General features: G+C 34.6%; 1 pseudogene; it reads right to left on the bottom strand.

The window, feature by feature from the left end:
- Positions 1 to 1,467: 1,467 nt before the first annotated feature.
- LOC116127011 lies at positions 1,468 to 25,893 on the bottom strand (annotated as a pseudogene).
- Between the last annotated feature and the right edge of the window lie 1,061 nt (positions 25,894 to 26,954).

The following is a 26,954-nucleotide window of genomic DNA, read 5'->3' as shown; positions in this document are numbered from 1 at the left end:
CCCTCTGTCTATGGTGTTTTAATCATCCTCTTCAACAACACCTTTGTCTTACTCAGTGACGGATCCCCAACCAACGCTACCATTTCCCTAATTGGTTAAATTTCATCACCGACTCCTTCCAGTTCATTGTAGTCTCCCGCAAAGTTTCAAGCCATGCAATGCTCAAAATGACGTTGGTGTTGTTCACGTTGAAAGGGTAGAAGTTCTGAACCACGGTGATGTTCTGTAGCTTCAAGCTCACCTCTCGACATTCTCCTTAACAACTCACTTTGTAACCATCCCCAACTCTAATTCGAAAAGGTTTGGTTAGGACCACTGGGATTTTTAATTCTTCTACCACCTTCCGATTGATGAAATTGTGAGAGGCCCTGTTGTCAATTAACACTATAACGCCCTTACCTCCAATCTCACCTTTTAGTTTCAAGGTTTTGGGTCCATTTATGCATTCCACCAAACTGATTGAAAGTTCAAGGGTCCTTGGTACTACTTCCTCAAGTGTGTCTTCCCTCGTGGACATCTCATTTATCTCTGGATCATCATCTTCCACTAACAGCACTTGGAATTGCTTGTCCCCACATCGATGGCTTGGCGAGTATTTGGGGTCACATCAGTAGCATAAACCCTTCTCCCTTTTTGTTCGGAACTCGGCTTTGGTCATTTTCTTGTAAGGAAACTCTCGCCGAAATGGATTTGGTCGGAAGTTGACCGATGAGGATAAGTTGGGACTAGAATAAGCATCACTCTGATTTCTTCATAGGGGTGGATTTGGGGTTAAATATCTGGTTGGATCGTTTGGGGTTTGGGTCTTATTGATTTCTTTGGGTCGGGTCAGGTAGCTATAAGTCTATGGCCTAATAGATGATTAAGCCCATTTGTTCTACCAGCCTGATCCAAGTCTGGCCTCATCCACGATTTGGTTTCTCTCTTCCACACTTTGGGCTAACTAGGTCACATAAGTTAGAGAGTTGGGCCGAGCAATTATATTGGGTTGTTGAAGCTTTATTTCAGCTTTTATTTCTGGCCTAAGCCTATTAAAAAACGCAGCAATCAACACCTTTTCCATTTCACCAACAGTTGACGCCACCACCTCCTTAAATCGGCGACAATACTCCAGCATCGTGCCATTCTGCTTCGTTGCCATCAACATCTCCAAAGGACTCACCTCTTAAGTTCCACTAAATCTTTAAGAGAAGGCTACCTTGAATTCTTGCCAATTGGTCATCGCCAATCGAGTCTTCATCCATCGGTAATAGTGGAGGGCTTCTCCCTCCATACACAGCGCTGTCACTGACACTCGATGCTTGTCAGCTATTTGGTTGACTGTGAAATAGAGTTCTACCTTGAAAATCACGGGTCTTCGCGGGAAAAGATAGGTAACTCCAGCTTTTGGCCACTCCAGTCACGCCGATACCACCCCTTTCCACCTTGATTCCATCCATCCCCTGATGGGTTCTATCCTTGATGTCCCTAGTTTCCGTGAAGCCCATATTCTGGTCGACCTCCTCCATTGGCTCCACCCTGATTTCCCAAATTTTCCTGGAGTTCTGGCTTGCTGTGACTTTCCCTACCACGACTCGAGTTCCCAGTTAAGTTTCTTCTACGTTCCTCCTCTTCTTCGTCTTTTTTACGCATCCAATTCTACATATCCATCAATATCTCCTTCATTGCATTCACCGTCTTTGTTACCTTTGCAACATCTTTCTCAATGTTGTCTAATCTATTTTCCATCCTTGTACCAACTATACCTTGAATTCGTCTAGCTTTGATACCAGTTTGTTGGAACCTGACTCTAATTCTTCAATCAGTCACACATTAAGTTCACTACAATGGCCAATAAACAACAAACAAGCATGCCAACACTCAATATTCAATCAAATAAACTGATATTTGTATTAAGAGAATAATAGACTGTATTACAATTGGAGAACATAAAAGAACATTAAAGAAACAGATAGCAGCTTGATCTTCGAGGGTCAACTCCTCCTTTACCATTTCCATAAATTCCATGATATCACACTTATCCAGCCTCCTCTCTTTTAGTCTACCAGGTTCCCACTCTAACTAACTCTTTGCACTTATTGTACTGATGTGCCACCTGTCAATCCTTGCTTTTCCTGTTCTGCCCTTTTCGGTTATACCATTTGTTTATCGAGAGTCCATCAAGTTCCAAGGTGGAGAGCTGCTTGCTAAAAAGTCCTTGAGTTTCTTTCACCTTTCTGGGATATGTTTTTCAGTGTTCTTGCTGGTAATTCAACTGTCATTTCTTCGTCAGACAAACTTACCTTTGCTGGCTAGAGGCTGGTAGAATAATTAAAGGATCTTCACTGAGAAACTAGTAGACTCTCACAAGGTTAAAGATGCCATCTGAGCATCTGAGAATCTTCAGATTGAAGGCTGGATTCTGGTATTGATCCTCAACTATAACTGACACCATTGTTTTATTTCATGTTTTTTGTGTTGGCAGACTTCCACTGCTATTGTTAAGGTTTAACTCCTCTTCTATGACTATGCATTGCCTCTGGAAGAAAAATACCAATACCCTTAAAGAGCAAGTGATCCATTTTCTCTGATGGAGTTGTGTTTTGTTGGCACATCTGACCCATAGTCTTAGGGGAGTTCAGTTTACAGGAGGGAGTTTTCTTTAATTTAATTTAATGAGATTTGAGTTTCCTTTGCCAAAGTTTCCATGGTTGTTTTTACTTGTTGTCCGGTTACAAGATGAACATGAACTTGCGGTCGATTGAAGAATGTTTGCGCTTTGAGTGTCTATAGTTGCTCTATTGGTGATACGGTTAATCTATATTAGATGTGGTCAAAACTGGTGTAGTATTTGGGTTTGGAGAATTGACCTTTGGCCATTAGAATTTGACGGTGTTGGATGCTGGAACTGTTATTGGGATGGTTGCTGGTACTGTGTTGGGTACGTATGAGTTTTGTTAACTTTAATTTACAAAAATTTACATAATTTACTAGGTTTGAGATGATTTTTTTTTTTTTTTTAAATAAAACTAAATTATGTTGATTGGTATATTACTATATTATATCTTGTGGTTGCAGCCTGGGTGAGCCTATTTCTCCCTCCACCCCTGAGAGAGAGAAAAGCTGATATGGTAACCAACATGAACTCGATGAAAATCCTACTCTTATATAAGATAATGAAAATAAAATTGGGTGAACCTCGAACTTTATTCATTAAAATTTAAAATTGAGCAAGGTGATGAATATCATATGGGTAGCAATCTGAAGGAGATTGAGCTTCGTATGCTCTTTCTGCCATAAAGACTTGAGCAATTTCAGTTGGATGCACTCCATCCCAAAATGCGTGGTTAGCTCTATTAGGACATGAAGCACCAAACTGAGTGCATGTCAAAACCCCACGTTCATCTTCGAATTTTCTACTTCACAGCATGGAGTCCTTATCACCGTAACTCCTGAAATAATGAAAACCCAGAAGATTAAAAAAAAACATTGATGCAGCCAAGAAATTGTATTTCTTAAACTGAAGTTTAAAGTTTGATAAATAACGGCTACATTTTATCATATGCTTAGGGGGGGTGGGGACTACATTTTTAAGGGGTGAAATTGATATGCTTATTGCATATTTCATAGACTTTTTTTCCCACCCAAATAATGGTTTAATGACGCATGCTCACTCATAAACTTTTAAAATACTATTTTTCTTCTCAAATTTATATTATGTTTTCATTTCCAACATTGTTACATCTCACACTACCACCATTCTTTTTCCCGATCATCACTTACCAAAACCTCTCAAACCCTACTCCTATCGACTTTGTCAATTGCCGACAATCGAGCAATTAGGGTTTATGTAGCCGTCCCTTCCAAGTCAAATTCTGATCAATCCCAACCACCAAAATTCAACATTCCATCATCAAAAGACTCATTAACCTCCTCTTTTCAAAAGCCCCAATAGCTTAAACCAAATTTGCTCTCTGCTGTTGAAATATAAATTTGGGTAGTAAAATAGTATTTTAAAAGTCCGTGAGTGAGAAAATATTATTAAACTCTTATTTGGTAGGAAAAGCCGTTAACTCTTATGAATGTTAACAAAACACAATTAATACAACCGTTAAAGAACCTGAGTCCTATGTGTTCCATTCACTTTATAGTTGAATACGCCGAGCATTTAAATTTAAAAAAAAAAAAATGAACAACTACATAATAAAGCTAAAACCATTAAAAATTATGTTCATACCAGGTATAGGGGTAGAAGAAATCCCAAACCTGTTGACATAGATAAATTTGGCACCCGGAAGATTGTTATTGAGTTCATCAACTAGCCGTATGAGGTTATCGTTAAATATTTTGACTACCAAGTTCATGGAGTCTACACATTTAATTTCATCTGTGTTATCCATTTCAAAACTTCCTGGAGTACAACCAATTAAACCTGAACCGAATATGGCTATCTTCCTCGCTCCATAGTTGTATAAATCCTGGTAATTTTGAAAACATGACTTGAGAAAACATTAATCAAACTTTTATTTTAAAAACATTAGAGAGATGACGACAAACACACCTTTAGTTGTTGTGATTATTGCTGAACAAGAACTGTGGCGTATTGCTCAGGTGTATATTGGTTCTTTGTAGTATAAAAGACAGGCAAGAAGTAATTGTTCATGTAATCGCTACTGCCCGTTCCGATTGTATATATGCACTGTCCTAGATGATCTGCTGCTGATTTCTTGTCTCCTTTTATTCTCATAATTTCTGAGACAATTTTTCCGTGATTCTGTAACTGCTGGGCCAAGCTAATTACTTCTCCCTACAATGCATGAATATGGGTAAAAAGTTGATGAAAGAACAAAGAGAATGTGTTATTCCATTCCTAATTAAATTCAAGATTAGTTATGTAAAGAACATGGTTAATTAACATTATCTGAAAATTGGTCATTTTATGCCAATTAATATTGATAATTTTGGCAATGTCATAATAAATAGTTTTTACATAATGGAAAAGGGCAGTGAATGTTTGTATTACAAGGTGGTTTTTGGAAGTTTCATTAAGAATTCCAGATCCTGCAGATGCATAATTTAGACCTCTGAGAATGTCTTGTTGAACTTTTTCAGTACTTGCAAAAGATGCATATAGCCGTCAAATCCTAAAAGTTCAGCTGCAAGAACAATGCTTCAATGAATTAGGTTGGTACTAATTAACTCCATAAATGAGAAATTAATATGCAAAAATAAATATAACATTTTGAGTTTCTCTTTATATATGAAACTACATTATCATTGTGTAGAGAAATTCGTTAGAAAGAACCTAAACATCTGCCATGTTTCGACCATTTGTAAATCTTCCTGTCGCCCCTCCTGGAAAGTCGATCCCGAATGGAGGAAAATTAGCCTATCCTTGGTTTGAAGGTCATTATTGTTGCCAATGTCGAATAACGAATCTCCAAAAATGAAGTAACAAGGAACTTGTCCAGCAACCCAGGTTGATGACAAGTGCAATATCAACACTACCAATGCCACATTTTTCGAGTGGCGGTAGTTGTTGTGAGAAGTTTTAAAGTTGAGATATGTATATGTTGAGTTTGTTGAGAAACAAGTTGACGAAAGAAGAAGCAAGTTGATGAAGAAGAAGCTGAGCTGTGAGAATCAGTTATGCGTGATTGCTGAGCTGGATGTTTTAGTTAAGATTTTGTTATTTTTCTAGTTAGTTAGTTAGACAGTTATTCTACAAGTTGTATATATATGTATATGGATTTAACCGTTGATTAAGTAAGAAAATAATTTGTTGTCTTCTCTTTCATTTACTTTCAGTACATCCAGCAGTGCCTGTGGATGTAGCAAGATCCTTGGAAATTCAAGCTGGAATCCCCTTCAATACTGGGGAGACTGCATTCTTACTACCTGTTATTTGGTGAACAGGTTATCCTCTCCTGTTTTAGGCACAAATCCCCTTATGAAATGTTGCATGGCACATTACCATCAATTGCTCATCTTCGGGTATTTGGTTGCCTTAGTTATGCAACTCATTTCACCTCCACAGATAAGTTTGCTAAGAGAGACATTCCAGCAGTTTTCATGGGATATTCAGCAACTCAAAAGGTTATAGATTGCTGATTTTGGAAACTAACGGTTCTTTGTCAGTAGAGATGTCAAGTTTGTTGAGCATATTTTCCCTTTCTTTCTCAATCTTCTTCAACAGCTTTACCTCCTTATCATTCTCCTTCACCTGCATATCCTAATGATCATGAGTTCTATTACAACCTTTTACCGATTGATGTACCACAACAGCCTTCTCTACTGAAAATTCACCTGTACCAACTACTTCATCTGAGTCCTCTGAACCTGTCCCTTCCCCTGCTATTTCCTCACCTACTATGTCTCCTCCAGTCTTTAGAAGATCCTCTAGACTGTTAAACCCCCAATTTGGCTTACTGATTATGTCTCCGCTGTTGCTCATTATGCGATCACCAATTATGTTTCTTACAACCTTACACACTCTATCAGTGTTTTCTTAGTGCTATCTCTCACATACATGAGCCTACTACATATGAAGAAGTTGTTCAGGACTCCATTGGTGGCTGCCATGCAGGCAGAATTAGCTACTTTAAGGCTAACAAAACATGAACTTAGTTCCCTCTTCCACCAGGCAAATCTGCCATAGGATGCAAGTGGGTATTTAGGTCAAGTATCACTCCGATGGCACCTTGAGAGGTACAAGGCATGCCTTGTAGCCAAAGGATACAGCCAACAGGAAGGCATTGACTATACTGACACATTCAATCCAGTTGCTAAAATGGAACCATGAGAGTGTCTTGGCTTTAGCATCCATTAGGGTTGGCCACTTATGCAAATGAACGATACAATGCATTTTTACAGGGGGACCTTTTTGAGGAGTTTACATGGAATTACCAAAAGATTTCACAATCAGGGGGAGCCTTTGTTTGTAGATTGCTCAAATCCTTGTATGATTAAACAAGCCCAGACAATGGATATCAAGCTGACAGAAGCATCGATCAAACATGGATATCAGCAAGGCATATGACTACTTTCTATTTACTAAAAGAAATGGCAATAAGATAGTGATTTTACTGGTTTATGTAGATGACCTTTTAATCCTGGAAATAATCAAGAGATGCTACAAGACTTGAAATCTGTTCCACAAAGGACTTTAAGATAAAAGATCTTGGTAGACTGAAGTACTTCCTTGGCATTGAGATTGCTAGATCAAAGGAAGGATTGGTTATGAGCCAGAGAAAATATGCGTTGGAACTCATATCAGAAGCTGACTAGCCGATGTAGAGCCTGCCAAGACTCCACTTGAACAGAATTCAAAACTTACTTCATACGAATATGATCAACAGTTTGAACCTGCATCAAAGGATAAGCTGCTAGAAGATCATCCATTTATAAGAGGTTGATTGGTAGGCTGCTTTTTTGACTATGACAAGGCCTAACATAGCCTTTTCTATTCAAACACTTATCATACATGCATGCACCTAAGAGTCCCACTTAGAACAGCTTAAGAGTTGTTAGGTATATTAACAAAGTCCTGGTATGGGGTTGTTAATGCCCTCAAGTAATGAATGAAGCTTGTTGCATATTGTGATTCAGATTGGGGAGCTTGTCAGTGAGTAGAAAATCAGTGAGTGGATATTATGTAAGCTTGGAGAGTCTCTTATATCGTGGAAGTAAAAAAACAGAGTACTATAGCTAGATCATCTACTGAAGCAGAATACACGAAGCATGGCAACATGTGTATCTGAGATAGTCTGGTATGTTTTGTTTAATGAATTAGAAATAGAAAAATAAACCTGTGTTTGTTACATTGTGATAACAAAGCTGCATTACAAATAGCAGCCAATCCAATGTATCATGAGAGAACAAACACACATTGAGATTGACTGCCATTTTACAAGGGAAAAAATCCAGCAAGGAGTCATACGCACAGAGTACATTGCAACGGGAAATCAATTGCAGATACTTAACTAAAGGTTTAGGTGTACAACAGCATGAGAAATTAATAGCCAAACTGGGTATAAGGATATCTACAAAGTGTCAACTTGGGGGGAGTGTTGAGTTTGTTGAGAAACGTTGACGAAAGAAGACAAGTTGATGAAGAAGAGCTGAGCTGTGAGAATCTTTATGCTGATTGCTGAGCTGATGTTTTAGTTAAGAGTTTGTTATTTTTCTAGTTAGAGTTAGTTAGACATTTATTCTACAAGTTGTATATATATGTATATGGATGTAACGTTGATTAAGTAAGAAAATAATTTGTTTTCTTCTCTTTCATTTACTTTCAGTACTTCCAGATATATTCTTAACATATATGTGGGATGGATGACCTAAAAATATCTGTCAAAGAAACAAAATGAAAGGTGTAGAATACACAGTGGGAACAATTTTTTAGTTGTTTATAACCACAAATTAAAAGGACAATCTCTCTATTTTTGGGAAATATACAAGTACACATGTTCAGTTCAGCTATGGCAAAGACCGGAATTCTTAAAGTAGAGTTTCTCTAGAACTTTTGAATTAAACAATTTTATCCTCTAATTAGCGGATGTAGCTAGAGGGAAGGATAGCTGTAGAAAAATGATTGTTTAATGAAGCTTTACATCTAATTTGGCTCCTGGTCTACCTATTCACTATTACAGATAAGAGATCGTGATCTTCAAAGGCAGAGCATAGTGAAATGATAGACCACCAATGAATTAGTTGAGACAAGATGATTTATATTAGCTTGATTATTAGATTCGGAGCAGATATTCCTCTTTTTAGCATGTAAATATCTAACAATATGGATCTCAAGATCAAAGAAGATTATGCTACTCTCCGTTTTATTGAATTTGAGTTCACTCCAACCCAAGTGTTAACTGATTTATATAAACCCAGTTGTAATATGTTATAAGAGGAGAGAAAATCACAAAAGCTCAATTGCAAACTTCTTGAAATCAATTATCGTTTCAACACAAAAAAGTAATACAAGAACAAGCATGTAAGATTTGCACTGAGCATTTGAATCACTTTTAAAAATCTTCTCTTTGCGATATTATTTGATTTCCTACTCATTTATCTGTCTATCATCGAATGTGCGGTTTCATATAACTCTTACGTAGATTCTACCACCGATCTTATGTATTTTTGTGTAGTGTAAATTCCAGTAACATTATATAACATATTGATTAAGAATACTGCAAAGTTGCAACATATGTGCATTTGCATAAGGTTGCTACGTTCAGTAATAGATTAGATAGGAATTCCATCATGTTAAAATTTCAAACTTTCATTTTGGTTTATTCTAATACATAGTTTAGGTGTCGTGTTGTAGACGATATCATCTATATCTTTTTTTTTCCCAATCCATCTTACTCTACATGTTTTACTGGCATATGATTCATTATCAGCCTATGAACTAGGGTTAATTTGGCTGTTACAAACAGGGCGAAACCATAATTACTATCTAGAAGGGCTCAATTTTTCAAGAAAATTACAATAAGAAATTGTATTAATTAAATAACAAGCGAAGATAGTCCTTACATGATAGATCGAACTTATTTTAATTTTGTCAAAGAGTGAAATAAAATTATTTTTAATTCAATGGACTTTAGAAATGAAAAAGAAAAAGAAAGAAAAAGAGGTATGAGTGAATTCAACAATATCCGTTTTTTCTATTATTGTAATTTATATATTTATTCTTTTGTAAACAAAATTGGTGGATCAATATATTAATAAGATTAAGATATTCTTTTGTAAAATTAAATTATATCATTTAATTAAATAACATTTTAAATTAATAAATTTTTAAGTATATAATATGAAATTCACTTTTGAAATTTAAATTGCTATATATACAATTATGAATGGCCCTTTGATTAATCTTACAATCCCTTTTAGCATATTTTACTGTCAAGTCCCTTCCTTGGTTTAAATTTTTTTTAGACGGGAATTAAATCAAAATCTAAAATTTATTAAATTCAAATTTATTTTAAAAGTATTCCTCTTAATTATGAATTTCTCAAAACTTTAGCTAGGATTTATTTATATCTTTTTCTCTTCCATTTCCATTTCCACTTCTTTCTTATCTCTTGTAGACTTTGGGCCTTTGGGTTTGTACGTATAATATGTTCTTCTAGCTGTTGCCTTAAAAAAGAAAAACAAAGCTGGGCCATTTTAAAGGAAAAAGAAGTATGATTATACAATCCTTACCTCCTAAAGGAACGTTTCGTCCTCAAATTTAATGAAATTATCCAAATGGCCCGCAAACTTGTCACTTATGCTATTTTAACTCCCAACCAATCGCCCAAATCACTAGGAGTGGTAGTTTGGGTCCCAAATCAAAGGAACCAAAATCGGAACCTACAGATTCCTTTGATTTGGAACCGGAACTAGAGCCGAAATAAAAATTTAACAGTCAATGTCAAACCTGAAAATGAAGTCAAATAAATTTTAAATTTACATAATTAATCTTCATAATATTAATTTATATTAATACTTATAAAGTTACAATTATTAATTTTAGCTTAACAAACTATGTACATTATAGAAGTTTATATACTCTAAACTGTGATATTTACCAATTTTCATCTGTTAATCTAATTATTTATTCTGTTAGATAAATTTGTTTACAACCTATTTTAAAACTATTAAATAAACATACTTGCATAACGCGTGAGCCTCATGTCCAGTTTTAAATATGATGAATTATGAAATTATCCTCTATAACAAATACTTAATTTCTGGTTGATTAACCAAGTCTTTCTCTCAACTTATATATCGTTTCCCCAATTGCCAATTTCTAAACCCAATTATTATTAAACTTTTAATTACAATTTTGTCCCCTATTAAAATTACTAAATAACATATAAAAGAGTCACATATAATTAAAAATTTGATTTCCTCTTTCAATCATAACCCTAATTCAATAAATCCTAACTCTATTTTCTAACAATGAAGATGAAATTTGTGCAATTGAGAGAATTTGATCAAATCATATGTACAATGGAAAATTTTCTTCTTTCTTCTACAATTCTCCAAAATTTAAAGTTAGCGTGGTGCGTTCAAATTGTTAATTATTATTCTTAGAATTTTGGAATTAAAAACATGATAATGGATTTTGTTTGTGAATCATAAAAAAATTAAAAAAGATAATAAATGGTATTTTTGAAAATAGGTGGGGTTCATAAAGATAATTCTATGGGGGCGTTTGGTTAGGGGTTATAGGGGAATACTGGGTTAATGTCATCTTATATTACTTGATTACCATGTTTGGTTGTCAAGTAATATAAGATACCGTAATCTTCAATACTAATAGTGGTTACTATTGTAATATCAGAGGTAATCTGATTACCTCAATTTTCTTAGGTATTCTGAGATTACCAGGGTTATCTTTTTTGTTACAATTTTATCCCTTGTTAATAAAAATTTTGGACAATAATACCCCTACTTTAAACAAATTTACATAAATATCCTATTTCAATTTTGCCTCTGTTTAATTAAAATTTTGGATAATAAGTCCTTATATTTAAATAATTTGTAGACCACCTGTAACGCCCAACATGAAGTACATGATTTAAATTATTTTTTATAGCCCTTAGTTAATTTTTATTAATTTCTTTTAAGAGAATATGAAGAAAATGTCCTAAACTTGTATTAAGGGTAAAATGGTCTTTTCACTCAAAATTATTTGAAAAAGTGGGAGTGGAAAAGAGGTAGAATTTCATAAAGAATGCTAAAAATGAGGGCATTATGGTAATTGACTACGACAAGGATAGAATTTCTAAAAAAGTGTGAGGCAAAATGGGAAAGTGAATTTAAAAATAAGATGATAGGGTTTGTAACCCTTATTTCCTTCATTCCACTGCCACACTACTCCCCCATTTTCTCTCAAATTTTCATTCAATCCTCCAAGGATTTTGAGGGATTTTGAGTGATTTTTAATAGGGTTTTGATTCAAGACTTCAAAAGGTAAGAATTCATGCTCTTATCTATGATTTATTTGTGTAAAAGTTGGGTTCTTATGAAGTTTGTTTAGGTTTAGAAAGTTTTGAATCCAACAAGAGTAGAGAGTTTAGTAGAGAAGACTCAAGCATAAGGTAAGTAAATTCCACTCAAAATCCAACTCAAGTTAAAATTTAAGAATTCAAGTGAGTAGAGATTTCTTTTAAGTATGCATATATTATGGTATTGAGAAATTGAGATGAGATTGATGATGAATTATCTTGTTGTTAGATATATTTGAATGAAGTGTATGTGATGGTTTGATGATGATTTGATGGATTTATTAATGAGTTCAATGTTGATTTATAAGAGAGATTTCCACCATGAGAATGGTGGATTGTGTTGATAAAATTTGATAGAAGTATGGATAGCTTTAGAAAATTTGAGAGGAATATTTGAAGTGTGTTTTCTTTGCAGGATGTGTGATTTTAAAGGGTTGAACTCCAATTTTGGATGGTTAAGAAGAAGTAGAATTATAGTTAAAATAGAGTTATGTATGCACACATATTGTTTGATGAAATGCCTAAGTGAAAACTGCCCTGTCACGGCCGTGACCTTCTGAGTGATTTTGGCATCTTACAGATTGAACTGGGTGAAGACCAAAACATAAAAGTTGTAGCCCTGTCTCTAAGCTTAAATGAGACCAAAAACGTAGCAATCCGATGTGTACAACTCAAGTTATACCCTCTTGAGTGTGACCTTACAGAATGACTATCTTGATGCAACATTGCATTTGTGCATTTCATAATGCCTTAAGTAGAAATTTAAGCATGAATGATGGGAATGCAAATGTCATATTTACCCCCCTTAATGTTTATCTTTTATATATATTTGTTTCCTAATTGTACTCATATTACTTTATTTTGGTTTAGGAAGCAAATGGAGGTGTTAATTGAAAAACGGAATTAATTAGGGGAATTCGGACAGTTTCGCCACTTCTTTGTAATCTGGGCATAATTATTTCATCCGAGCTCCGATTGAGATGATTAAAAATGCTGTGGAATGCTAAGAAAGAGATCTACAACTTTCATGTTTTGAGTTTTTAGAGATACTGGCTGAATAAGGTTGTAATCGAGCTTGAAGTTGACAGACCTGCATTGCCGACGTCTTGGAGCGTTCCGACTTGTCATGCAAGTCAGTCTTTATTGCACGTTCTGAAGACATACATGCTGCTGAAAATTACAGCGGAAACACCACTTTCCTATTTTATTAGGACTCTATTTTATTTATTTCCAATTAATCAGATTAGGATAAGTGTTATTTTAGGATATTAGAATATTTCTTTAGGGAGATTGAGTGGATTCAAATACTTGAACTGGATTTTTGCTAAGGGGATCAGATTAGGGTTTTGTGAGGGAACCACGCCTCCTCTTTTTTCTTGTTTGCAATTTTTCTTTCTTTTTGAGTTTTTGTTGATGGCCATGAGCGCTAACTTTTGTAACTTGGTCGAAGGAAACGAAGGCCTCTGAATCATTAAACTATGAGATCTAATATATTTTTCTTAGTGTTCAATTTTCATGTTTGAGTATTGGATGTTTTTCTTGCCTAATTTTATGATTGTTTCGTTTAATTCTAGGGCCTACTATTTTATTAATTGTTGCAACTACTGCTAAGTTAGATATCAAATCCGTAATTGTTTGATCCCTCTAACTTGTGAAGCAATTAGGGTTAATAATTCGTTGCGTCAGGAATTAGTAATCTTAAGAAGAACATTCAACTAAATTAAATACAACCGCTTGTGTTTGTGTTGTTTACTTCATCGATTTCTCTAATTCTTAAGGCTGCCACTAGATTAAATTTTGAGCGCTTGTCTAGGGTTGTTGTGGTAAGATTAATTAAGATCGCTTGTTTTTGATTATTATAATTAAGGAAGATAGGAAAATAGTTCCAACGGTGAATATTCATGTATGGATTGATTTAATTTTGCATCAATGATCAGTTGTAGATTCCGATGGCGATGTTGTCTGAGACCAATTTTTTGTTATATTATTTGATTTCGATTTAAATTGTTTCTGTTTTGATTTTTGCTAAGACGGTTTTATGTTTCACTCAACCCCCCCAGCCGGTTTCACATCATCGAAAATTCAGCTAGACACTCTTCGTGGGATCGACCCTTCTTACCTTATTTACAGTTTAGTAGTTAGGTTAGAAGGGTTATTACTCTTGTTGCCTACGACAGCACACCAGATTTTGGAATCTTAAGAAGAACATTCAACTAATTAAATACAACCGCTTGTGTTTGTGTTGTTAGCTTCATCGATTTCTCTAATTCTTAAGGCTGCCACTAGATAAATCTTGAGCGCTTGTCTAGGGTTGTTTAGTGGTAAGATTATTAAGATCGCTTGTTTCTTGATTAATTACAATTAAGGAGAGATAGGAAAATGTAATACCTCCATTCTACTCAAATACTCTTAACACATGTTCATAATAAATACATATAAAGTAATATAAAGGTTGGGCCCAAATTTTTTTCTTTTATTAGATATATACATTCTTTAAATACAAAAAGTTGTGTCATGTACAAAACAACAAACAAGGTGGACAGTGTAGCCATTTCCCTTCGCTTGCCGACGTCCATCCGACCGGTGTCCTCACATAGATCCGCAAAACATGAAAAACAACGGGGTGAGCACAACTAATGCTCGTAAGTAAATCCTCTACGCATCTATCCCCGTAACTCTTACTCTCTCTAATTTTTTCCTTACAATCCTCTTTACTCTCTCTTTACACTTCTCACTACTCTCTCTTCTCATAACTCTTTTTACTAACTCTCTTAGTAGTCATGGCCTCATCTTACCGGAGACACGCTGGGACTCGCTCCCACTCTACGTGACTTCTACTCATACTAGCCGATCGGACTCGGTTATGCAAGGATTCGGAACCCTTGGCCATGTGAGTGTATAATCTCTCTCTCTCGGGTACTCGGTATGCCCTCATCCGCATGCACTCTCACGGGCTACACCACTTCTCTCTCTCATACTCATGCCGCTCTCTCAATGCGGCTACATGCGGGAAACTCTACCCATTACTCACGGGTTCCCCATCGCATAACCTACTCTTTTCTCTTTTCTCTTCGTTCTCTAGTGCTCATTCTCTCTTTCTCTCTCTTTACTCTCAAAGTAGCTTATACTTACATTCTCTACTATGTCTCAAGCTACTTCTTAAGTGCATAAACAATGGGTATGGACAACTCATGCTCACTAATGCACTTATGAAATGCCAAATGCAATATTGCATTAAAACAGTCATTCTACACAGGTCTCACAAAAAAGGGCATAACTTGCGTTATACACATCGGATTGCTACGGTTTTGGTCTCGTTTTAAAGCTTAAACAGAGGGCTACAACTTTTATGTTTTGGTCTCAGCTCAGTTCAATCCTTAAGAGGCCCAAATTTCACTTAGAATGTCACGGCTGTGACAGGGCAGATTTTACTTAGGCATTTCCTCAAACAACTCATGTACGTAATAAAGCTCTACTTATCTATAACTCTACTCTTCTCTTTAATCATCCAAAATGGGAGGAAAACTCCCTCATATAGTCATAATTCCTACCAAGGAAAACACTCCCAAAAATATTCATACAAATCTCCTCCAACTTCAACTCAATTTCAATCTCTCTTCACACATCAAACACTTCTCATAATTAAAGTATATCCAACAACACTAAAATAAATTTTCATCTCAGCTCAACAAATATAGAACATACATATACATACTCAAACTCTACTCAACTAAATTCTCAAATCTCAATTTAGTTAGGATTTACTTACCTTGTGAAAAAGTGACTTCTCCAGCACTTTTCCTTTCCTTTGTTGTCTTGTCTTCTCTCTTCAACTTAAAACAACAACAAGAACAATGATAACAATATAAGACTTCAATCTAACCATAAGCAAAACTCACATCTAAAGCAAGAATCCTTACCTTAGGATGCTTTAGATGAAATCTATACTAAAAATTACTCAAAAGCTCTCTTAAATCCCTTAGAAATCTTACGAAAATTGAATGGAAGATTGAGAGAAATTAGAGAATGGATATGGCGGTGGAAATGAATGAATAAAGGGTTTCTCTACACTTTAACTCTTTTTAGCTCATATTATAAGCATCAATTCCCATTTTGCCCTTGCTCCTCCTTGGAAATTCCATCCATATCCTTTGATTCTTTGCAAGTACACCCTTATTATCAACACATTCTCTACTTAATTTCCTTACATTTTACTCCCCACTATTCCTACTAATTAGGGGTAGAATGGTCATTATGCCCCAAAGGAAGAATTCTCTAGAAAACTCAAGAAACTTTTTATTAGGCTCGTCGCCGCGGCGAAGAACTTTCAACATGGTATCTGCGCATAGTCTGGTTACTTGTTTTGTTTAATGAATTAGAAATAGAAGAAATAAAACCTGTGTGTTACATTGTGATAACAAGCTGCATTACAAATAGCAGCCAATCCAAGGTATCATGGAGAACAAAACACATTGAGATTGACTGCCATTTTACAAGGGAAAAAATCCAGCAGGATCATACGCACAGAGTACATTGCAACTGGAAATCAGATTGCAGATATCTTAACTAAGTTAGGTGTACAACAGCATGAGAAATTATAGCCAAACTGGGTATTAAGGTATCTACAAGTGTCACTTGAGGGGGAGTGTGTGTTTGTTGGAAACAAGTTGACGAAAGAAGAAGCAAGTTGTGAAGAAGAAGCTGAGCTGTGAGAATCAGTTATGCTGAGTGCTGAGCTGGATGTTTTAGTTAAGAGTTTGTTATTTTTCTAGTTAGAGTTAGTTGAACAGTTATTCTACAAGTTGTATATATATGTTAATGGATGTAAACGTTGATTAAGTAAGAAAATAATTTGTTTTCTTCTCTTCATTTACTTTCAGTACTTCCAGATATATTCTTAACATATATGTGGATGGATGACCTAAAAATACTGTCAAAGAAAACAAAATGAAGGTAGAATACACAGTGGGAACAATTTATTATTTGTTTATAACCACAAATAAAAGGACAATCTCTCTATTTTTGGGAATATACAAGTAACAATGTTCAGGTTCAGCTATGGCAAAGACCAGGGAAATTCTTAAAGTAGAGTTTCTCTAGAAACTTTTGAATTAAACAATTTTATCCTCTAATTAGCGGATGTAGCTAAGAGGGAGATACGCTGTAGAAAAATGATTGTTTAAGAAGCTTTACATACTATTTGGCTCCTGGTCTACCTATTCACTATTACAGATAAGAGATCGTGATCTTCAAAGGCAGAGGCATAGTGAATGATAGACCACCAATGAATTAGTTGAGACAGATGATTTTAATAGCTTGATTATTAGATTCGAGCAGATAATTCCTCTTTTTAGCATGTAAATATCTAACAATATGGATCTCAAGATCAAAGAGATTATGCTACTCTCCTTTTTATGAATTTGAGTTCATCTCCAACTCAAGTGTTAACTGATAATATTAAACCCAGTTGTAATATGTTATAAGGGGAGAAGAAATCACAAAGCTCAATTGCAAACTTCTTGTAAATCAAATTATCGTTTCAACCAAAAAAGTAATACAGAACAATCGATGTAATGATTTGCACTGAGCATTTGAATCACTTTTAAAAATCTTCTCTTTGCGATATTATTTGATTTCCTACTCATTTATCGATCTGCACGAAATTCGGTTTCATATAACTCTTACGTAGATTCTACCACCGATCTTATGTATTTTTTGTTAGTGTAATTCCAGTAACATTATATACATATTGATTAAGGAATACTGCAAGTTGCAACATATGTGCATTTGCATAAGTTAGCTACGTTCAGTAATAGATTAGATAGAATTCCATCATGTTAAAATTTCAAACTTTCATTATGTTGTTTATTCTAATACATAGTTTAGGTGTCGTGTTGTAGACGATATCATCTATACTTTTTTTTCCCAATCCATCTTACTCTACTGTTTTACTGGCATATGATTCATTATCAGCCTATGACTAGGGTTAATTTGGCTGTACTAAACAGGGCGAAACCATAATTACTATCTAGAAGGGCTCAATTTTTCAAGAAAATTTACAATAAGAAATGTATTAATTAAATAAGACAAGCGAAATAGTCCTTACATGATAGATCGAACTATTTTATTTTTGTCAAAGAGTGAAATAAAATTATTTTTATTCATGGACTTTAAGAAATGAAAAAAGAAAAAGAAAAAAGAAAAGATGTATGATTGAATTCAAATATACGTTTTTTCTATTATTGTAATTTATATATTTATTCTTTTGTACCAAAATTGGTGGATCATATTTTTTAATAAGATTAAGATTTCTTTGTAAAATTAAATTATATCATTTAATTAAATAACATTTTAAATAATAAAAATTTTAATATATAATATGAAATTCACTTTTGAAATTTAAATTGCTATATATACAATTATGAATGGCCCTTTGTTAATCTTACAATCCCTTTTAGCATAATTTTTACTGTGCAAGTCCCTTCCTTGGTTTAAATTTTTTTAGACGGGATTAATCAAAATCTAAAATTTATTATAATTCAAATTTATTTAAAAAGTATTCCTCTTAATTATGTAATTTCTCAAAACTTTAGCTAGGATTTATTTTAATTCATTTTCTCTTCCATTTCCTTTCCACTTCTTTCTTATCTCTTGTAGACTTTGGGCCTTTGGGTTTGTACGATATAATATGTTCTTACTGAGCTTTAGGCCTTAAAAAGAAAAACAAAGCTGGGCCATTTTAAGGAAAAAGAAGTATGAGTTATACATCTTACCTCCTAAGGAACGTTTCGTCCTCAAAATTTAATGAAATTATCCAAATGGCCCGCAAACTTGTCACTTATGCTATTTTAACTCCCAACCAATCGCCCAAATCACTAAGTGGGTAGGTTTGGGTCCCAAAATCAAAGGAACCAAAATCGGAACCTACAGATTCCTTTGATTTGGAACCGGAACTAACCGAATAAAAATTTAACAGTCAATGTCAACCTGAAAATGAAGTCAAATAAATTTTAATTTACTAATTAATCTCATAATATTAATTATAAATACTTATAAAGGTACAATTAAATTTTAGCTTAACACAACTATGTACATATATAGAAGTTATATATACTCAACTTTATAATTTAACAATTTTCATCTGTTAATCTAATTATTTTATTCTGTTAGGATAAATTGTTTACAACCTATTTTAAAACTATTAAATAACATACTTGCATAACGCGTGAGCCTCATGTCCAGTTTTAAATATGATGAAATGATGAAATTATCCTCTATAACAAAGTACTTAATTTCTGTTGTATGACCAAGTCTTTCTCTCAACTTATATATCGTTTCCCCAATTGCCAATTTCTAAAACCCATTTATTATTAACTTTTAATTACAATTTTGTCCCCTATTAAAATTACTAAATACATATAAAGAGTCACATATATTAAAAATTTGATTTCCTCTTTCAATCATAAACCCTAATTCAATAATCCTAACTCTATTTTCTAACAATGAAGATGAAATTTGTGCAATTGAGAGAATTTGATCAAAATCATATATGTACAATGGAAAATTTTCTTCTTTCTTCTACAATTCTCCAAAATTTAAAGTTAGCGTGGTGCGTTCAATTTGTTAATTATTATTCTTAGAATTTTGGAATTAAAACATGATAATGGATTTTGTTTGTGAATCATAAAAAAATTAAAAAGATAAATAAAATGGTATTTTTGAAAATAGGTGGGGTTCATAAAGATATTCATGGGGGCGTTTGGTTAGGTTTAGGGGAAACTGGGTTAGTCATCTTATATTACTTGATTACCATGTTTGGTTGCAAGTAATATAATAGATACCGGTAATCTTCAAATACTAATAGTGGTTACTATTGTAATATCAGAGGTAATCTGATTACCTCAATTTTCTTAGGTATTCTGAGATTACCAGGGTTATCTTTTTTGTTACAATTTTATCCCTTGTTAATAAAATTTTGGACAATAATACCCCTACTTTAAAACAATTTACATTAATATCCTATTTCAATTTTGCCTCTGTTTAATTAAAATTTTGGATAATAATGTCTTATATTAAAATAATTTGTAGACCCCTGTAACGCCCAACATGAAGTACATGATTTAAATTATGTTTATAGCCCTTAGTTAATTTTTATTAAAGTTCTTTTAAGAGAATATAAGAAAATGTCCTAAACTTGTATAGGGTAAAATGGTCTTTCACTCAAAATTAGTTGAAAAAGTGGGGAGTGAAAAGAGGTAGATTTCATAGATGCAAATAAATGAGGGCATTATGGTAATTGACTACGGACAAGGATAGAATTTCTAAAAAAGTGTGAGGGCAAAAGGGGAATGAATTTATAAATAGATGAAGGGTTTGTAACCCTTATTCCTTCATTCCACTGCACACTACCCCCCATTTTCTCTCAAATTTTCATTCAATCCTCCAAGGATTTTGAGGATTTTGAGTGATTTTTAATAGGGTTTTGATTCAGACTTCAAAAGAATTCATGCTCTTTATCTATGATTATTTGTGTAAAAGTTGGGTTCTATGAAGTTTATGTTTAGGTTTAGAAGAAGTTTTGAATCCAACAAGAGTAGAGGTTTAGTAGGAAGACCAAGCAAGTAAGTAATTCCACTCAAAATCCACTCAAGTTAAAATTAAGAATTCAATGAGTAGAGATTTCTTTTAAGTATGCATATATTATGGTTATTGAGAAATTGAGATGAGATTGATGATGAATTATGCTTGTTGTTAGATATATTTGAATATGAGAAGTGTATGTGGTTTGATGATGAGTTGATGGATTTATTAATGAGTTCAATGTTGATTTTATAGAGAGATTTCCACCATGAGAATGGTGGATTGTGTTGTAAAATTTGATAGAAGTATGGATAGCTTTAGAAGAATTTGAGAGGAATATTTGAAGTGTGTTTTCTTTGCAGGATGTGTGATATTTAAAGGAGTTGAACTCCAATTTTGGATGGTTAAGAAAGAAGTAGAATTATAGTTAAAATAGAGTTTATGTATGCACACATATTGTTTGATGAATGCCTAAGTGAAAACTGCCCTGTCACGGCCGTGACCTTCTGAGTGATTTTTTGGCATCTTACAGATTGAACTGGGTGAAGACCAAAACAAAAGTTTGTAGCCCTGTCTCTAAGCTTTAAATGAGACCAAAAACGTAGCATCCGATGTGTACAACTCAAGTTATACCCCTTGAGTGTGACCTGTACAGAATGACTATCTTGATGCAACATTGCATTTGTGCATTCATAAGTGCCTTAAGTAGAAATTTTAAGCATGAATGAGGGAATGCAAAATGTCATATTTACCCCCCTTAATGTTTAGTCTTTTATATATTTTGTTTCCTAATTGTACTCATTATTACTTATTTTGGTTTAGGAAGCAAATGGAGGTGTTAATTGAAAAACGGAATTAATTAGGGGAATTCGGACAGTTTCGCCACTTCTTTGTAATCTGGGCATAATTATTTCATCCGAGCTCCGATTGAGATGATTAAAAATGCTGTGGAATGCTAAGAAGAGATCTACAACTTTCATGTTTTGAGTTTTTAGAGATACTGGCTGAATAAAGGTTGTAATCGAGCTTGAAGTTGACAGACCTGCATTGCCGACGTCTTGGAGCGTTCCGACTTGTCATGCAAGTCAGTCTATTATTGCACGTCTGAAGACATACATGCTGCAAATTACAGCTAAAACACCACTTTCCATATTATTACTACTCTATTTTTATTCCAATTAATCAGATTAGGATAAGTGTTATTTAGGATATTAGAATATTTCTTTTAGGAGATTGATGGGATTCAAATACTTGAACTGGATTTTTGCTAAGGGGATCAGATTAGGGTTTTTGAGGGGGACCCACGCCTCTCTCTTTTTTCTTGTTTGCAATTTTTCTTTCTTTTTGGAGTTTTTTGTTGATGGCCATGACGGCTACTTTTGTAACTTGGTCGAAGGAACGAAGGCCTCTGAATCATTAAACTATGAGATCTAATATATTTTTCTTAGTGTTCAATTTTCATGTTTGAGTATTGGATGTTTTTCTATGCCTAATTTTTATTGTTTCGTTTAATTACTAGGGAGGCCTACTAGTTTATAATTGTTGCAAGCTACTGCTAAGTTAGATATCAAATCCGTAATTGTTTGATCCCTCTAACTGTGAAGCAATTAGGGTTAATAATTCGTTGCGTCAGGAATTAGTAATCTTAAGAAGAACATTCAACTAAATTAAATACACCGCTTGTGTTGTGTTGTTTAGCTCACATCGATTTCTCTAATTCTTAAGGCTGCCACTAGATTAAATTTTGAGCGTGCCTAGGGTTGTTTAGTGGTAAGATTAATTAAGATCGCTTGTTCTGTTATTAATAATTAAGGAGAGATAGGAAAATAGTTCCAACGGTGAATATTCATGTATGGATGATTTAATTTTGCACAATGATCAGTTGTAAGATTCCGATGGCGGATGTTGTCTGAGACCAAGTTTTGTTATATTAATTGATTTCGATTTAATTGTTTGTTTTGATTTTTGCTAGACTGTTTTTGTTTCACTCAAACCCCCCCAGCCGTGTTCACATCGGAAAATTCACTAGACACTCTTCGTGGGATCGACCCTTGCTTACCTTATTACAGTTTAGTAGTTAGGTTAGAAAGGTTATTAATCTTGTTGCCTACGACGCACACCATTTTGGAATCTTAAGAAGAACATTCAACTAAATTAAATACAACCGCTTGTGTTTGTGTTGTTAGCTTCATCGATTTCTCTATTCTAAGGCTGCCACTAGATAAATCTTGAGCGCTTGTCTAGGTTGTTTAGTGGTAAGATTAATTAAGATCGCTTGTTTCTTGATTAATTACAATTAAGGAGAGATAGGAAATGTAATAACTCCATTCTACTCAAATACTCATAAACAATGTTCATAATAAAATACATATAAAGTAATATAAAAGGTTGGGCCCAAATTTTTTTCTTTTATTAGATATATACATCTTTAAATACAAAAAGTTGTGTCATGTACAAAACACAAAACAAGGTGGACAGTGTAGCCATTTCCCTTCGCTTGCCGACGTCCATCCGACCGTGTCCTCACATAGATCCTGCAAAACTGAAAACAACGGGGTGAGCACAACTAATGCTCAGTAGTAAATCCTCTACGCATCTATCCCCGTACCTCTACTCTCTCTAATTTTTCCTTACATCCTCATTACTCTCTCTTTACACTTCTCACTACTCTCCTCTTCTCATAACTCTTTTTACTAACTCTCTTAGTAGTCATGGCCTCATCTTACCGGAGACACGGCTGGGACTCGCTCCCACTCTACGTGACTTCTACTCATACTAGCCGATCGACTCGTTATGCAAGGATCGGAACCCTTGGCCATGTGAGTGATAATCTCTCTCTCTCGGGTACTCGGGTATACCCTCATCCCGCATGCACCTCCGGGCTACACCACTTCTCTCTCTCATACTCATGCCGCTCTCTCAATGCGCGTACATGCGGGACACTCTCCCAATATATGTTGAGTTTGTTGAGAAACAAGTTGACGAAAGAAGAAGCAAGTTGATGAAGAAGAAGCTGAGCTGTGAGAATCAGTTATGCTGAGTGCTGAGCTGGATGTTTTAGTTAAGAGTTTGTTATTTTTCTAGTTAGAGTTAGTTAGACAGTTATTCTACAAGTTGTATATATATGTATATGGATGTAAACGTTGATTAAGTAAGAAAATAATTTGTTGTCTTCTCTTTCATTTACTTTCAGTACATCCAGCAGGTGCCTGTGGATGTAGCAAGATCCTTGGAAATTCAAGCTGGAATTCCCCTTCAATACTGGGGAGACTGCATTCTTACTACCTGTTATTTGGTGAACAGGTTATCCTCTCCTGTTTTAGGCAACAAATCCCCTTATGAAATGTTGCATGGCACATTACCATCAATTGCTCATCTTCGGGTATTTGGTTGCCTTAGTTATGCAACTCATTTCACCTCCACAGATAAGTTTGCTAAGAGAGACATTCCAGCAGTTTTCATGGGATATTCAGCAACTCAAAAAGGTTATAGATTGCTGATTTTGGAAACTAACAGGTTCTTTGTCAGTAGAGATGTCAAGTTTGTTGAGCATATTTTCCCTTTTCTTTCTCAATCTTCTTCAACAGCTTTACCTCCTTATCATTCTCCTTCACCTGCATATCCTAATGATCATGAGTTCTATTACAACCTTTTACCGATTGATGTACCACAACAGCCTTCTCTACCTGAAAATTCACCTGTACCAACTACTTCATCTGAGTCCTCTGAACCTGTCCCTTCCCCTGCTATTTCCTCACCTACTATGTCTCCTCCAGTCTTTAGAAGATCCTCTAGGACTGTTAAACCCCCAATTTGGCTTACTGATTATGTCTCCGCTGTTGCTCATTATGCGATCACCAATTATGTTTCTTACAAACATCTTACACACTCATATCAGTGTTTTCTTAGTGCTATCTCTCACATACATGAGCCTACTACATATGAAGAAGTTGTTCAGGACTCCAATTGGGTGGCTGCCATGCAGGCAGAATTAGCTACTTTGAAGGCTAACAAAACATGAACTTTAGTTCCTCTTCCACCAGGCAAATCTGCCATAGGATGCAAGTGGGTATTTAAGGTCAAGTATCACTCCGATGGCAGCCTTGAGAGGTACAAGGCATGCCTTGTAGCCAAAGGATACAGCCAACAGGAAGGCATTGACTATACTGACACATTCAATCCAGTTGCTAAAATGGTAACCATGAGGAGTGTCTTGGCTTTAGCATCCATTAAGGGTTGGCCACTTATGCAAATGAACGTATACAATGCATTTTTACAGGGGGACCTTTTTGAGGAAGTTTACATGGAATTACCAAAAGATTTTCACAATCAGGGGGAGCCATTTGTTTGTAGATTGCTCAAATCCTTGTATGGATTAAACAAGCCAGCAGACAATGGAATATCAAGCTGACAGAAGCATTGATCAAACATGGATATCAGCAGAGCAAATATGACTACTTTCTATTTACTAAAAGAAATGGCAATAAGATAGTGATTTTACTGGTTTATGTAGATGACCTTTTAATCACTGGAAATAATCAAGAGATGCTACAAGACTTGAAATCTGTTCCACAAAGGAGCTTTAAGATAAAAGATCTTGGTGAGCTGAAGTACTTCCTTGGCATTGAGATTGCTAGATCAAAGGAAGGATTGGTTATGAGCCAGAGAAAATATGCGTTGGAACTCATATCAGAAGCTGGACTAGCCGATGTAGAGCCTGCCAAGACTCCACTTGAACAGAATTCAAAACTTACTTCATACGAATATGATCAACAGTTTGAACCTGCATCAAAGGATAAGCTGCTAGAAGATTCATCCATTTATAAGAGGTTGATTGGTAGGCTGCTTTATTTGACTATGACAAGGCCTGACATAGCCTTTTTAGTTCAAACACTTAGTCAATACATGCATGCACCTAAAGAGTCCCACTTAGAAGCAGCATTAAGAGTTGTTAGGTATATTAAACAAAGTCCTGGTATGGGGTTGTTAATGCCCTCAAGTAATGAAATGAAGCTTGTTGCATATTGTGATTCAGATTGGGGAGCTTGTCAGATGAGTAGAAAATCAGTGAGTGGATATTGTGTTAAGCTTGGAGAGTCTCTTATATCGTGGAAGTCAAAAAAACAGAGTACTATAGCTAGATCATCTGCTGAAGCAGAATACAGAAGCATGGNGGAAAGTCGATCCCGTATGGAGGAAAATTAGCCTTAGCCTTGGTTTGAAGGTCATTATTGTTGCCAATGTCGAGTAACGAATTTTCAAAAATGAAGTAACAAGGAACTTGTCCAGCAACCCAGGTTGATGACAAGTGCAATATCAACACTACCAGATGCCACATTTTTCGAGTGGCTGTAGTTGTTGTAGAAAGTTTTAAAGTTGAGATATGTATATACGTGGGATGGATGACCTAAAAATATCTGTCAAAGAAAACAAAATGAAAGGTGTGGAATACAGAGTGGGAACAATTTATTTAGTTGTTTATAACCACAAATTAAAACGACAATCTCTCTATTTTTGGGAAATATACAAGTAACAATGTTCAGGTTCAGCTATGGCAAAGACCAGGGAAACTCTTAAAGTAGAGTTTCTCTAGCAACTTTTGAATTAAACAATTTTATCCTCTAATTAGCGGATGTAGCTAAGAGGGAAGGATAGCTGTAGAAAAATGATTGTTTAATGAAGCTTTACATACTAATTTGGCTCCTGGTCTACCTATTCACTATTACAGATAAGAGATCGTGATCTTCAAAAGGCAGAGGCATAGTGAAATGATAGACCACCAATGAATTAGTTGAGACAAGATGATTTATAATAGCTTGATTATTAGATTCGGAGCAGATAATTCCTCTTTTTAGCATGTAAATATCTAACAATATAGATCTCAAGATCAAGGAAGATTATGCTACTCTCCGTTTTATTGAATTTGAGTTCATCTCTAACTCAAGTGTTAACTGGTACTATATAAACCCAATTGTAATATGTTATAAGAGGGAGAGAATAAATCACAAAAGCTCAATTGCAAACTTCTTGTAAATCAAATTATCGTTTCAACACAAAAAAGTAATACAAGAACAATCGATGTAAGATTTGCACTGAGCATTTGAATCACTTTTAAAAATCTTCTCTTTGCGATATTATTTGATTTCCTACTCATTTATCGATCTAGCATCGAAATTGCGGGTTTCATATAAACTCTTACATAGATTCCACCGCCGATCTTATGTATTTTTTGTTAGTGTAAATTTCAGTAACATTATATAACATATTGATTAAGGAATACTGCAAAGTTGCAACATATGTGCATTTGCATAAGGTTAGCTACGTTCAGTAATAGATTAGATAGGAATTCCATCATGTTAAAATTTCAAACTTTCATTATGTTGTTTATTCTAATACATA

Source organism: Pistacia vera, unplaced genomic scaffold (genome assembly GCF_008641045.1).
Source record: "Pistacia vera cultivar Batoury unplaced genomic scaffold, PisVer_v2 Contig188, whole genome shotgun sequence".
In the NCBI taxonomy this organism is placed as follows: domain Eukaryota; kingdom Viridiplantae; phylum Streptophyta; class Magnoliopsida; order Sapindales; family Anacardiaceae; genus Pistacia; species Pistacia vera.
Note: the sequence above shows the minus strand (reverse complement) of the source record. Positions and strands in the feature narration are given on the sequence as shown.